This window comes from Zingiber officinale, chromosome 2B (assembly GCF_018446385.1).
Source record: "Zingiber officinale cultivar Zhangliang chromosome 2B, Zo_v1.1, whole genome shotgun sequence".
NCBI lineage: Eukaryota > Viridiplantae > Streptophyta > Magnoliopsida > Zingiberales > Zingiberaceae > Zingiber > Zingiber officinale.
The window spans coordinates 139,408,160-139,421,718 of record NC_055989.1 but is presented as its reverse complement, the minus strand read 5'-3'; positions in this window follow the sequence as shown (position 1 = coordinate 139,421,718).

Genomic DNA, 13,559 nt, shown 5'->3' with positions numbered 1-13,559 from the left:
GTCTGTTCGCTCCGGCTCCGTTAGCTTGGGTGATCTCGGCCTTCCGGAATAGGGCTCACCCGAACTCATGTTCCGGCCTTCTCCTCGAGCAGCCTTCCTTCCCGGTTTCTCGTCCCTCGAACGCCGCGCACGTTCTTCTCATCCACCGGTGTACTCTTCTGCGGACATCTCGTCCCTCGGACGCACCGAGCCCGTCGGCTCTCTCCCGTGCCGTCCTTCTCGCTAGCCGCGTCTTCCGCTCGACTTCCTGTGTTCCTAAGCTCCTGCACACTTAGACACAAGGGTTAAACAAACGCAGGACCTAACTTAGCTTACTTGATCACATCAAAACACCTTGGGGTTCCAACAATCTCCCCCTTTTTGATGTGAGCAACCCAAGTTAAGTTAGGGTAAACATATGCAATAAAAACAATTTATATTCAAATAAGTCCAAGTATTTTTCAAATGAAAAAGTATATTACCTCCCCCTAGACTTAACATACTTCTCCCCCTTTAATCACATAAAAAATTGGGGTTATAAACAAGTCTAAGGTAAATTAAAAAAACTTTGAGTGTAAAAAATGTCAAAGTCAGTTTAAAGACACTCTTCAGAATTTTTCTTTCGACAAAAATTTAAGTAAAACATTTTTCAGGAAAAAACAATCATAAGTGTTAAAAAAATTAAGTTTGAAACTTATCTCAGCATTCAAAAAAAAATTGTAATTAAAAAATTCTAAGTTAATATTCATAAGAAACAATTTTAAGTCAATTTTAAGAAAAATGATAAGGCAATATTATCATTAAAAAAAATCCTAAGTTAATTTTCATAAAAATTTCTAAAAAAAAATTCCAAGTAGTTAAAATTTTTAAATATTTTCTAACACAAATTGAATAACTCTTTTAAAGTATTAAATTAATACTTTTTCAGTTAGTCAATTAAACTTTTCATATCGATACTTGGCTTCCAGGTCGTGGCGAGGCACTAGGCCTTCTTGGTTATTGGAGCAACAACCACTTCCTTAGACAAAGCCTCATAAAGAAATTAGTTGTTTAATTTCCTTGCTGAAAATGCTAAGTCTGACTTTAATTTTAAGTTAAACAGGTTTTTGGAACCCAGTAGAGGTTCCTACCTACAGGATTAACTAAGTATTTCCTAGGTATATAGATTTTTGATATATTTCTAATTTGACTTTGATGAAATCTATAATACCAATTTAAAACTCTATAATTTCTAAAAGTAGGAATATTTGAACCATTAGATTTTTTCAATCTTTCTATTTCTTCTTTTAGTTTTTCATTTTCAATTTTTAATTTTTCAAAATCCTCTATAAGACATGATTTTGCCAAAATTCTCTTTGTTTCTAAAATTTCATTTTCTAATTTGGCATTTTTATTTTCTAATTTATACATGGATTTAGTCATTGCCTTAATACCAAAGTAAAGTTCATCAGGGGGTAAGAGGCATACCTCACTTACCATATCAGAATTAAAGCCTGAATCTCCCCCTGCTTCGCTACTTCCATTTGAGGTCGCTCCCCCTTCATCGATGCTGGGTTCTGATGTACTTTGTCCTTCATAGCTTGCCATCAGTGCTATCCCGGCATATTCTTGAGCTTCTGATTCGGATGAAGAAGTGTCGTCCCAAGTTGCTTTTAGGTTGTGTTTCTTGGGTGTCTTCATTTTGACCTTCTTGAGTTCTGGGCAGTCTTCCCTTAGGTGTCCCTCCTTCTGACACTGGTAGCACCGTACCTTTCTTCTACCTTTTTGATTCTTTTTATTCTGCATTTTAAATTTATTAGATCTAAAAAACTTTTTAAAGTTTCTTACCATGTACGCTTCTTGATCGTCTTCGGAGTCTGACTCAGGTTCATCCTTGTTGGTTGCGTTCAGCGCCATAGTCTGGGTTGTGTCCTTTGATATCTCTGCATATCTAGTTTCGTGTAATTCAAGGGTAGAAAACAACTCTTCTAAAGTACTTACCTCCAGGTCTTTTGAGATGTAGTAAGCATCGACGATTGATGTCCACTCGAGTTCTTGAGCGCGTAGCGTATAGTGTCCCGGTTTGTTACCGTTTCACCAAGGTTTTCGAGACCAGTAACTAGTTCTTTTACCTTTGCATGTAGACCGGCTACTTTCTCACCTTTCTCCAGACGGATGTTGATCAGTTTGTTGCGGAGGATGTCCCTTCTAGCGAGCTTCGCTTCGGACGTGCCTTCGTGGAGTTCCAAGAACTTCTCCCAAAGTTCTTTAGCAGATAAATAGTTTCCGATGCTGTTGACCTCTTGAGGCGGTAACACGCTTAGCAGGTGATGTTCCGCACGGCTGTTTGTTACTGACTCATTCTGCTCCTTCTTTGTCCAATCGCTCTCTTCTTTTTCTTTTCCATCTTTATCTATTGGAGCTACAAAACCATATTTCATAATAAACCGAATTTCAAAATCTATTTTTAGGAATACCTCCATACGACGCTTCCAGTATGCGAAGTTCCCCTCGAATTTTGGTGGAACAATGCTTGGTCCGGCCATCTTTGTTGCTTCGATCGGCGGTTAGTCCTCCTGAAGCGCCTTGCTCTGATACCACTTGTTGGTCCCTTTGGAGGCCGGCAAGAGGGGAGGGGTGAATTGCCCTACAAAATAAAACTCGAACCTTTCTCGGATTTCAACTATATCATAAACACTTGTAATAAAAAGTAGAGACTAAGTAAATAAATCATACACCAGAGATTTACTTGGTTTGCAATAAGAGGATTGCTAATCCAAGGAAGGTAAGCGCACTATGATTTCCTCTGGGCGGAGAAGCCTCTTTACAACGTTAACAGCACAAATGAAAAGAACACAACTGAAAGCACAGAAAGAATTGATTACAAGTTAGTTGTTCTGAATGTGCAGACCAGTACTATATTTATAGTACTGGTCCGGGCGCCTGGAAGGAGTTCCGGGCGCCCTGGAGGGGATAAAATTCTATACTCAACGATCAGATCGCGTTTGACGCGATCCTGGTCAAAATCCAGCTCCGGGCGCCCGGAGGGGTTCCGGGCGCCCGGACCCTCAATAGCGCCCAGGGCGCCCGGAATGATTCTGGGCGCCCGGACCTCTTAAGTCAACTTTGTTGACTTTTTGTGGTCCGGTTCCACTGCTCCGGTTTAGCTCGTTTCGGTCTGGGTCTGTTCGCTCCGGCTCCGTAAGCTTGGGTGATCTCGGCCTTCCGGAATAGGGCTCACCCGAACCCATGTTCCGGCCTTCTCCTCGAGCAGACTTCCTTCCCGGTTTCTCGTCCCTCGAACGCCGCGCACGTTCTTCTCGTCCACCGGTGTACTCTTCCGCGGACACCTCGTCCCTCGGACGCACCGAGCCCGTCGGCTCTTTCCCGTGCCGTCCTTCTCGCTAGCCGTGTCTTCCGCTCGACTTCCTGTGTTCCTAAGCTCCTGCACACTTAGACACAAGGGTTAAACAAATGCAGGACCTAACTTAGCTTGCTTGATCACATCAAAACACCTTGGGGTTCCAACAGTATGGTGTAGGTTACGGGGATAAATATTGGGTTATGGGAAAACCTGTTTAGGCTATCCCATTGAATGAGGAAAAATTTTATTTTTCTTTTCATTTTTCCTTTTCTTTTCTTCTCCCGATTTATCGTCGAATCCCTTCATCTTGCCCTATTTCTTCACTTCATCTTCCCCATCTTCTTCTGATTCCAATTCTCTTCCTCTCTTCTCTTCTGTCCCTGCCCAAGCACCGGCGACGCTCGAGCCACCACCGACCGAGCCCTTCTCCCGATCGCCTTCAGCCGCTCTTTCTCCGGATCGCCTCCCTTGTGTGAGTGATCTTCGACCGGAAGAGGGAGAACCTAAGCTGCTCTTCTACCCATGCCCTAGCCCTAGAATCGCCGCTTCTTCTTCTCTTATGTTTTCCTCCTCCGATCGCCGAGCAGAGCCACCTTCTTTCTACCCTAGCGCCGAGCGTTTGGCACTATCTGAGGTGAAGCCGTCGATCTCCTTTCTGTGCCCTAGATCGTCGATCGGCCACTTCCCCTAGCCACCGTCAACCATTGATCGTGATGTCACTGTCGCTTGTGTCGTCCCACAGTCACTGGAGTTAGAGGCAACCGCAGTCAGCATCGTGACAACTCGACCGATCGGTGCCACTCTTCTGTCTTCTTTCTCTACGCGTGGAAGAAGATCACGGCTGCTGTGTTGTCAGTCGCTACTCTGCACCCTTGCCGACATTGTCAACCCCCCCCCCCTCTGGTTGTGTCGAACTCAGCAGACCATCATCGTTGTTACCTCTGCTTCGATCGTCATAGCTGCAGCCACCACAGTGTCGTCTTCTACTGTTTCGGCCTCTTGACTCTACCCTCCACCTTAGAGGTCCTTGCTCCAGCCATGAGTAGAAAGTTGACAACCCTATTGTGGTGTTGCTTTTCTACTGTCTCAGCTCTGACCATCTCTTTCACTACCATTGTATTTAGTGAGTAATAGGGATGAGTTTTGGCTATAATTAATCTAATTATTAGAATGGATTAACTGAGGGTAATTGATGATTCAGATGATCAATTAGGATTAATAATCGGATGCGTTGATTTTGATTTGCAGGACTTCGATTCGAGACGAGTGTCTCGACGTTAGATTGTTCAGCACGATCTACAGTTAAAAGGAGGTTGATAAGGTCAATTGTTCATGTGTAGAATTGGTTTAGGTTTAAACTGAATGATGGAATAATTAGGGTTAAGGAAACTAACCCTAGTTGACCGTTGAGTTATGGTTAATTTAGGTTAAAAGGTTGGATCTAATCTAAGCTTCGGGTTAGATCTGGTTTATTTAATTAACTGAGATCAACGAATAAAATTAGGGTTTCCTAGTTAATAGGATTTTTGATTAAGCTATTGGATATCTGCGAACATGGCTTAATTATATATATGTTGTTACAGGGCTTTGATTCGAGACGAGCGTCTCGATGTGAGTCTATTTTGGAGACGATCTCCACTTTTTGAGGCGGGTACCTTGACTTATCTCTTTTGATAATGTCATGTTGATATGCGTAGTAGGTTATAACCTCTAGTAATAATTATGTTTATCTTTGCTTTGGTATGTCATTACATGATACTTGTTGCATGCTTTTATCTGTTCTGCATTTATGTTGTATACACTCTTGTTGTTGTCATGATTATTTATGCTCATAGAGGTAGTAACATACCATGCCTTATGATACACCGAACTAGACATTTACCATATTTGACCCGTGTACCTAGACCTGTTTATTTGATTCATTTATTTTTGGTACATGTTTTATGGAGATAGATATGATCAAGATTTGCAAACTTAGTGTCATGCACCATCTTGCATGATTGCATGCTGTGCGATTGGTATCCCCATTATTGTTGAGCTCATCGTCAGTTACATGGATCTGCACACACAACCACTCATGGGTTAGTGGTATATCAGGCAGGGTGTATAGCAGTTTGCTCTGTTAGTGCTCCGCTGATCCACTCATGGGTAGCGTGACGCAGCGTGGTAGCACGTCAGTGATCCCTTCTCTGGATTATCTTAGGGAGATGAGAGCATTGAGCTCCCCCACTTATGATTTGGGGTAGGAGGATAGGTGTACTCGGATAACATCCTATCCACTCGGTCACTCATCAGGAGTAGTGATGGTAGAGTGCACAGTTGTCATAGCCTTACCCACTCGGTCTCACCATCGTGTGTGAGATGGTTGACTGGCGTCAGGGGTAACCGGGACATGTTATATGCATCATATGCATGATTACATTTATTGCTTGTGTTTACTGCATATTGGATGGATGCATATGTTTGACATACATACAGGGACATGTTACCTTTGGTGTGACGACCTTATTATTCTGATAGGAGGTCCTGGTGAGTACAACTTCTCCTTTTCTTACAGTTTTGCATTTTCCATTACTTCAGGAGACTGTACACATATTTATTATTATTAGTTATTTCTTATTATGCATATCAACCTGATACCTGCTGAGTTGTTGAACTCACCCCGTTAATTATTACTATTTCAGGTTGATGCTGTCAAGAGATTCCAATCGCTAGTCCCCACTACATGTCGCGACTGATTCATATATTTTGGGTTTTTGGTTTACTTATTATGTATTTTCTATATGCTTGTGATGTAGGATTATACTCAAGGATTTTTATCGAGTTTGGTCTACTGCCATTGTTTTTCGCTGCGTTGGATTTTCTGTTGTGGGTTTGTATTTTTTCGTCGTTGTGGTAGAGTAGGTTTTCATTTAATATAAACTGCGTGGTTGTGTCAGCCGGAGGCTGAATATATAAACTGCGTGGAATGCTTATATTTTATTGTTATTGTTCCGGTCGTGTTGGCCGAGGTTTGTGTGGCCCGGAGGGATTGTAGTAAAGTTTCATATTATAACCCGTACAGGGGAGATACTGCCGAAATTTCTTCTGGCAGGGACTACCTGGGCGTGACGCGTTGAATCACGTGGTTTTTAAAAATTTATTTTCTCATTTTAAAATCAAAGTGTACGCAGCGAAAAGTAAATAAGAAAGCAAACAAAACACCAGCAAGCAAGAGCGATTTTTACTTGATTCAGAGCATTCGGTAACTCCTACTCCAAGACCTAGGTCCCGCAGACCTATCGATTGGTAATCTACTAAAAATCTCTTCCGGTACCTCCGAAAGAGAGAATTGAGTACAAGAAAGATTAGGTCAAGTGCAACACACTACACTTGTCCTTTTGTAATAATTAAGAAAAAACAACACTTAAGGATTGAAATAAGAGCACTTGTGTTGATGTCGATCTACCGGGTACGATCGGAATTCCTTGGAGCAGTCGTCGGACACAACAACTTTGTCGTAGAGTTGTAGCAGGAATCAGGAGCAGTCGGAAGCTTAAACAGATGCGCAGTAACTCGTATATCAGTGTTGTGTAAATGTCTTCTCGATACTGCCTTACATAAGGCATGGAAGGTGCCTTCCATAGTTGTTGAAGGTGTCTCCAATAGGTTAAACTTGATCCCGAACAGCCTGACACTTATCCACAACAAGGTCAAAATTTCACCCTACGGAAGGCGCCTTCCATAGCCATGGAAGACGCCTTTTATGAATAGTACGAAGGCGCCTTCACTGCTTGAAGGCGCCTTCAGATACTATTCATCTGAAGGTAAATTTACTCTTTTGTCATGCAAAACAACGTTAGTCCAAATAATCTGTAAAATTATTAGGACAATAATAATAAGGAGTAATTAGTTCTTGTCCTCCTAGGACCAGAAACTAGTCAAGGTCTTAGTTTAAAGATCCAAAATGGATCTAAACTGGACCGACGCCTACTATCCCCTCAACTGGGGCGCGCCCTCACAAGATCACTCTCCTCCAATGATTTACCCTAACGTACCAACTTGTAAGTTGTCTGATCTGCAGACCCAACTGGATTTCTTGTCAGATATCTGGTCGGCCCGTTGACCTATCTGGACTTCTCGCCAGATATCCATTCGGCTCGTTGACCTATCTGGACTTCCTCAGACTTGTCAGCTCCTGCACACTGGTTAGTACAATAGATAAAATAGTAAAGTAAAACAGTGTCAACATATTTTAGGATCTGCTGGTCTGGTCGACCGCGCGCGATCGACCGAAAACTAGTGGGTCACACATTACCTAGGGTCACCTCCCTAGAGTTGCCTAGCTTCACTCACTAGGACTTCCATTATCTGGCTTCACTCACTGAGACTTCCTCCACCTAGCTTCACTCACTAGGGTCCGACTTCACTCACCAGGGCTTCCACCACCCAGCTTCACTCACTAGGGCCCGACTTCACTCATTAGGACTTCCACCACCTAACTTCATGTTGGTTGGTCCTAGGAAGATCATACCAGTTCCACTGTACAAAAATTTTATACAAGCGTCGAACTTTTCCTAAACAACCTATTGTGTTCTTTAGAAATTAAATTAGGAATCGCAAACCGAACTTAATATTATTGATTCTAAATTTAACTTTTCTGTTCTTAATGGTTTAGATTTGGATCGTAAACGATGTTTAACATTATTGATCCAAATCCGCATATGTTATAAATTCAATTAAATATTAACTTCTAAAATTAGCTTCCAGGACTGCATGGCGAGACACTAGTCCTTCTTGGGTATGAGATCATCCACCACCGCCTAGACAAAGCTTTTTAAAGAAATCTAATATTTAATTTCCTTATATAACTCTAGGTTTAACCAAAAAGAACAATCAAATCACAAATTCGAAAAACAAAAAAAAACACAAACTCGAATCACAAATTCGAAACTCTAGAATCATATGCCTCTTGTGTTTGGAATTCATACAAAGAAAAATTAGTATGATGCAGAAAATAATTACTTGTTATACCTTTCTTTGTATGCAACGACCTCTTGATCTTCTGTCGTATTCCACGCCTCCTCTTGGATGTCGTGTGGACGACGAACCTCCAAGATGAACACCACCCAAAAGCTCCTCCTCCTTCTCTAAGTTTCGGCCATAACCACCACCAAGGAACAAAAGAGAGCAAGGGGAAAGGAAAGGGGAGAGGGACGACCACAAGAGAGAGCACAAGCAAGAGAATAAGAATTGATGCATCATGAGACCTCTCCTCCCCTTCTTTTATAATACTTGCCCAAGGCAAATAAGGAAAGAATTTTACAAAAAATTAAAATCTTCCTCTTGTTTTCCTTTCCTCCTTTTTAATTCCTTTTTCTCCTCTTAATTGATTAAATGGTCGGCCCTTTTCTTGGGCACCAAGCAAGGGCGGCCGACCCTTAAAAGAAAAAAAATATATCTTGTAAAAATTTTATAAACAAAGAAGGAAAGCTCTTATAAAATTTTACAAGCTCTCTTTTAATTTCCTAATGTGAATGTTTTTTTAAAAAAGTAGAATTTTAAAAAAAGTTTTAAGATTTAAGATTTCTTTTTTTAACATGGTTACAAAAAAGGAAAGTTTTAAATTTAAAACTCTCTTTTTAAAAACCATATGGATAGTTAAAAAAGGAAAGTTTTAAAACTTTTAAAACTTTCTTTTAAACCATGTGGCCTAATTCAAATAAGGAAAGTTTTATAATTTTAAAATCTCTCTTTTAAAACTTGTAGATATATCTACAAAGAGAATATTTTAAAAATTCAAAACACCCCTCATACTTTGAATTATGTGGCCGACCCCCTTCTTGCTTGGGGACCAAGCAAGAGGTCGGCCCCTTTGAGGAGGAAGTGGCCGGCCCCATGGCTTGATCACCAAGACATGGGTCGGCCCCTTCTTGGACACCAAGATGGGTTTTTCATGAGTGGATATAAGGCATTAATGAGGCTACGACAGGGACCTAGAGGAGAAATTAGTTTTGGCCTGCCGACAAGCTCCAGTATCCCGTGTTCGCCCCGAACACACAACTCAAGTTCATCAATAATAACTCATTCCACTAGAGAGTTATTATTGCATTACCACACCAATCCCAAATTACATTATTGGCTCCTTCTTAGCATGAGTGTGTTAATCTCCCTATGTTTAAGATATCGGATGCCCACTAATTAATTGAGTTACTGACAACTCATTTTAATTAATGTCTTAGTCCAAGAGTAGTACCACTCAACCTTATCGTCATGTCAGACTAAGTCCACCTACAGGGTTTAACATGACAATCCTTATGCGCTCCTCTTGGGGACATTATCAATCTAGATTACTAGGACACAGTTTCCTTCTATAATCAACAACACACACTATAAGTAATATTATTTCCCAACTTATCGGACATTTTGATTTATCGAACTAAATCTCACCCATTGATAAATTAAAAAAATAAATATTAAATATATGTGCTTGTCATTATATTAGGATTAAGAGCACACACTTCCATAATAACCGAGGTCTTGTTCTTTTATTTAGTCAGAATAAAAAGAAACCGCCTCAATGGTCCTACTCAATACACTCTAAGTGTACTAGTGTAATTATATAGTCAAGATAAACTAATACTTAATTACACTACGACTGTTTTGATGGTTTGTTCCTTTCCATCTCGGTCGTGAACTACTGTTTATAATTTATAAGAAACTGATAACATGATCTTCTGTGTATGACACCACACACCATGTTATTTACAATATAAATTAATTGAACAACTATACTTAGCATATAAATGTAGATATTTTTGACCAATATGATTTTTTTATTTTAAAATAAGTGTTTGCAAAAACTAGGCTTTTAGTATACACTCTAACACTTCACTCACTACAGCCCGGCTTCACTCACTAGGACTTCCACTAGCTAGCTTCACTCACTAGGACCCAACTTCACTCACCAGGACTTCCACCACCTAGCTCCACTCACTAGGGCTCGACTTCACTCACCAAGACTTCCACTTGCCTAATTTCTAGTTAGGATTTCTCACTTGTCTATCCTTCGGTTAGGACTTACCCTTGCTAGTCATTTAGTCATGACTAGACTACTCTCTTCCAAAGATCAAGCCCTGCTTGAATTAACCCTGGTCAAACTAACCAGACTTGGGTGCATTGTCAAACATCGAAACCCAAGAGGTCAATTGCACCAACACAAACAACGTCTAGAAAGGTTAACATCACATGTAATTCTCAATTCCCTTGACATGTCAGACTTTGATATCTTCATATAGTTTGTTAAGGGGAAAACCACTAATAAAAGGAACAAGGGGGCTAACCAGAAGTGACGTTTTGGAGCTAATACATACGAACATTTATGGATCTTCCCTACGACATCTTGGAATGAGCACACATATTTTATTAGCTTCATAAAGGACTATTCCAGATTTGGCTATCTATACCTTATTCATGAAAAATTGAAATCTTTTGACATGTTTAAAATTTTCAAAGTCAAAGTTGAGCTTCAACTAGGTAATAAAATTAAAGTCGTCCAATACGATCATGGAGGTGAATATTACAATTGATATGATGGATCAGGTAAACAACGTCCGGAACCTTTTGTGAATTACCTTGTTGAGTGTGCAATTGTGCCTCAATATACGATGTCTGGTACTCCAAGTCAGAATAGTGTAGCTGAACGTCACAATCGTACCATAAAAGACATGGTAAGTTGTATGATGACTTTCACTTCTCTACAGAGTCTTTGTGGGGTGAAGCACTCAAAACTGTAATTACATACTCAATAGAGTACCTAGTAAGATAATAACAAAAACCTTATTCGAGATGTGGACGAGTAGGAAGCCTATCATTAGGCATTTACACATCCAAGGTTATCCAGCTGAAGGTAAGCCTTACAGGTCTAATGAAAGGAAACTAGACTTAAGAATAGTTAGCTGTAATTTTATAGGTTACTTTGAGAAGTTAAATGGGTATAAATTTTATAATCCCTCTAATAGATTCTTCTTCGAAATAGAAATGCTAAGTTCATTGAGGACAGTGGGAGTAATAAGGTTAGGGAAGTATCTTTTGAGGAATACGTTCGCAATCCTCCTGTGCTCACTACTAGTGTGATCAGTAGTGGTGTGATTACCATACCACACATTATGAGTATCACACATCCAATGAGCATAGTAAACTAAGATATTCTCATGACATCTCCAATGCAATTGGAGAATCCTACCACTAAAATTGAGGTATTATCACATATTGATGAGCAAGTATCTCAACCACCTCAAACACAAGTGCCTTTAAGGCAATTCACAAGGGAACGGAGAACCATGAATTCTCTTGATTATGTTTATCTTCAAGAGTATAATTTTGATATAGAGTTGGAAAGTGATCCTACATCTTTCCAATAAGTCAAATAATACTCTAACTCTAAAATATGGATTAACGACATGCAAGAAGAGTTGAAGTCTATGACAGACAATGACATTGGTAAGAAGTCCGTTGGTTGTAAATAGATATTTAAAACCAAGTGGGATTCAAGAGGCAATGTCGAAAAGTATAAAGCTCATCTTGTTGCAAAGGGATTCACTCAGAAAGAAGACATTGATTATAAGGAGACTTTCTCACCCATGTCGACAAAAGACTCCCTTAGGATAATCATGACATTTGCAGCTCATTATGATTTAGAGATACATCAAATGGATGTAAAGACTACATTTCTCAACGGAGACATAGATGAATCTATATATATTGTGCAACCATAGAACTTTACATCTAAGGACTCAAAGCACCTAGTATGTAGATTAAAGAAATTCATTTATGGTTTAAAACAGGTGTCCTATCAGTGGTATTTAAAATTTGATTAAGTGGTTACCTCATATGGTTTTAAAGAAACCTTGTTGATTAGTGCATATATGTCAAGTCCAGTGAGAGCAAGTTTGTTATACTTATTTGGTACATGTATGATATATTGCTTGCGAGCAATAATAAGGGTCTGCTACATCAAACTAGGTCATTTTATCTGGTAATTTTTAAATGAAAGATCTTGGTGAATCATCTTTTATATTAGGTATATAGATCTATCGTGATCATTCAAGAGGTATTCTTGAACTTTCACAACAGACCTATATTGAAAAGGTGCTTATAAGGTATGACATGTAGAACTGTACACCTAGTGATACACCTGTGTCAAGAAGTGACAAGTTCAGCTTGTAGCAGTGTCCACGACTTGAACTTAAAATAAAGGAGATGGAATGATTTTCATATGCGTCAGTAGTGGGAAGTCTCATGTATACACAAGTTTGTACTCGACCAGATATAACATTTATAGTGGGGATGTTAGGCAGATATGTTAGTAACCCAGGGTCGTCATACTAGAAAGCAATAAAGAGAGTAATGCGGTATTTGCAAAGAACTAAATGACATGTGCTCACGTATCGGAGATCAGATCATCTGAAGGTAATTGGATATTCAGACTCCGATTTTGCTGGATCCTTAGATAGCAGGAGGTCCACTTCAGGCTATATATTCATACTTGCTGGAGGGGTTATATCTTGGAAGAGCATCAGGCAGATGCTAGTAACCACTTCTACTATAGAGGCAGAGTTGGTAGCATGCTATGAAGCATCCAATCACAGGATTTAACCGCGGAACTTTATCACAACATTATAGATCGTTGATGGCATTGATAGACCACTGAAGATCTATTGTAATAATAAAGTCACAGAACTTTATGCCAAGAACAACCATAATTCATCAAAGTCCAAGCACATTGACATCAAGTTTCTAGCAGTTAAAGAAAGAATTCAAAGTTGTCATATGATGGTAGAGCACATCAATACAGATTTCATGTTAGTCGATCCATTCACCAAAAACTTGGTGCCTAAGATATTTCATATGCATGTTGTGGATATGAGAGTCTTTATGGAAGAAGAACTCATCTGGTGGGAGTCTATATTTATATTATTACTCTATATTTGATAATAAAAATGAACATTTTATTTTGATTATTGTACGTACTTAAATTTCAAAACATTAATAGGAATTTTTATATTTGTTTGACACTCTGACTATGATATCATTATTTATGACTACTGTTTAGCATTTAGGGTGCGTTTGATTCAAGTCATCATGTATAACCTTGGTTATGTGATTACCAGGTAATCATATAACCAAGATTATGGGGAATAAAACATAACCAAATGTTGTTTGGTTCAACCTAGGTAATGCAACAAAAATTTGTTTG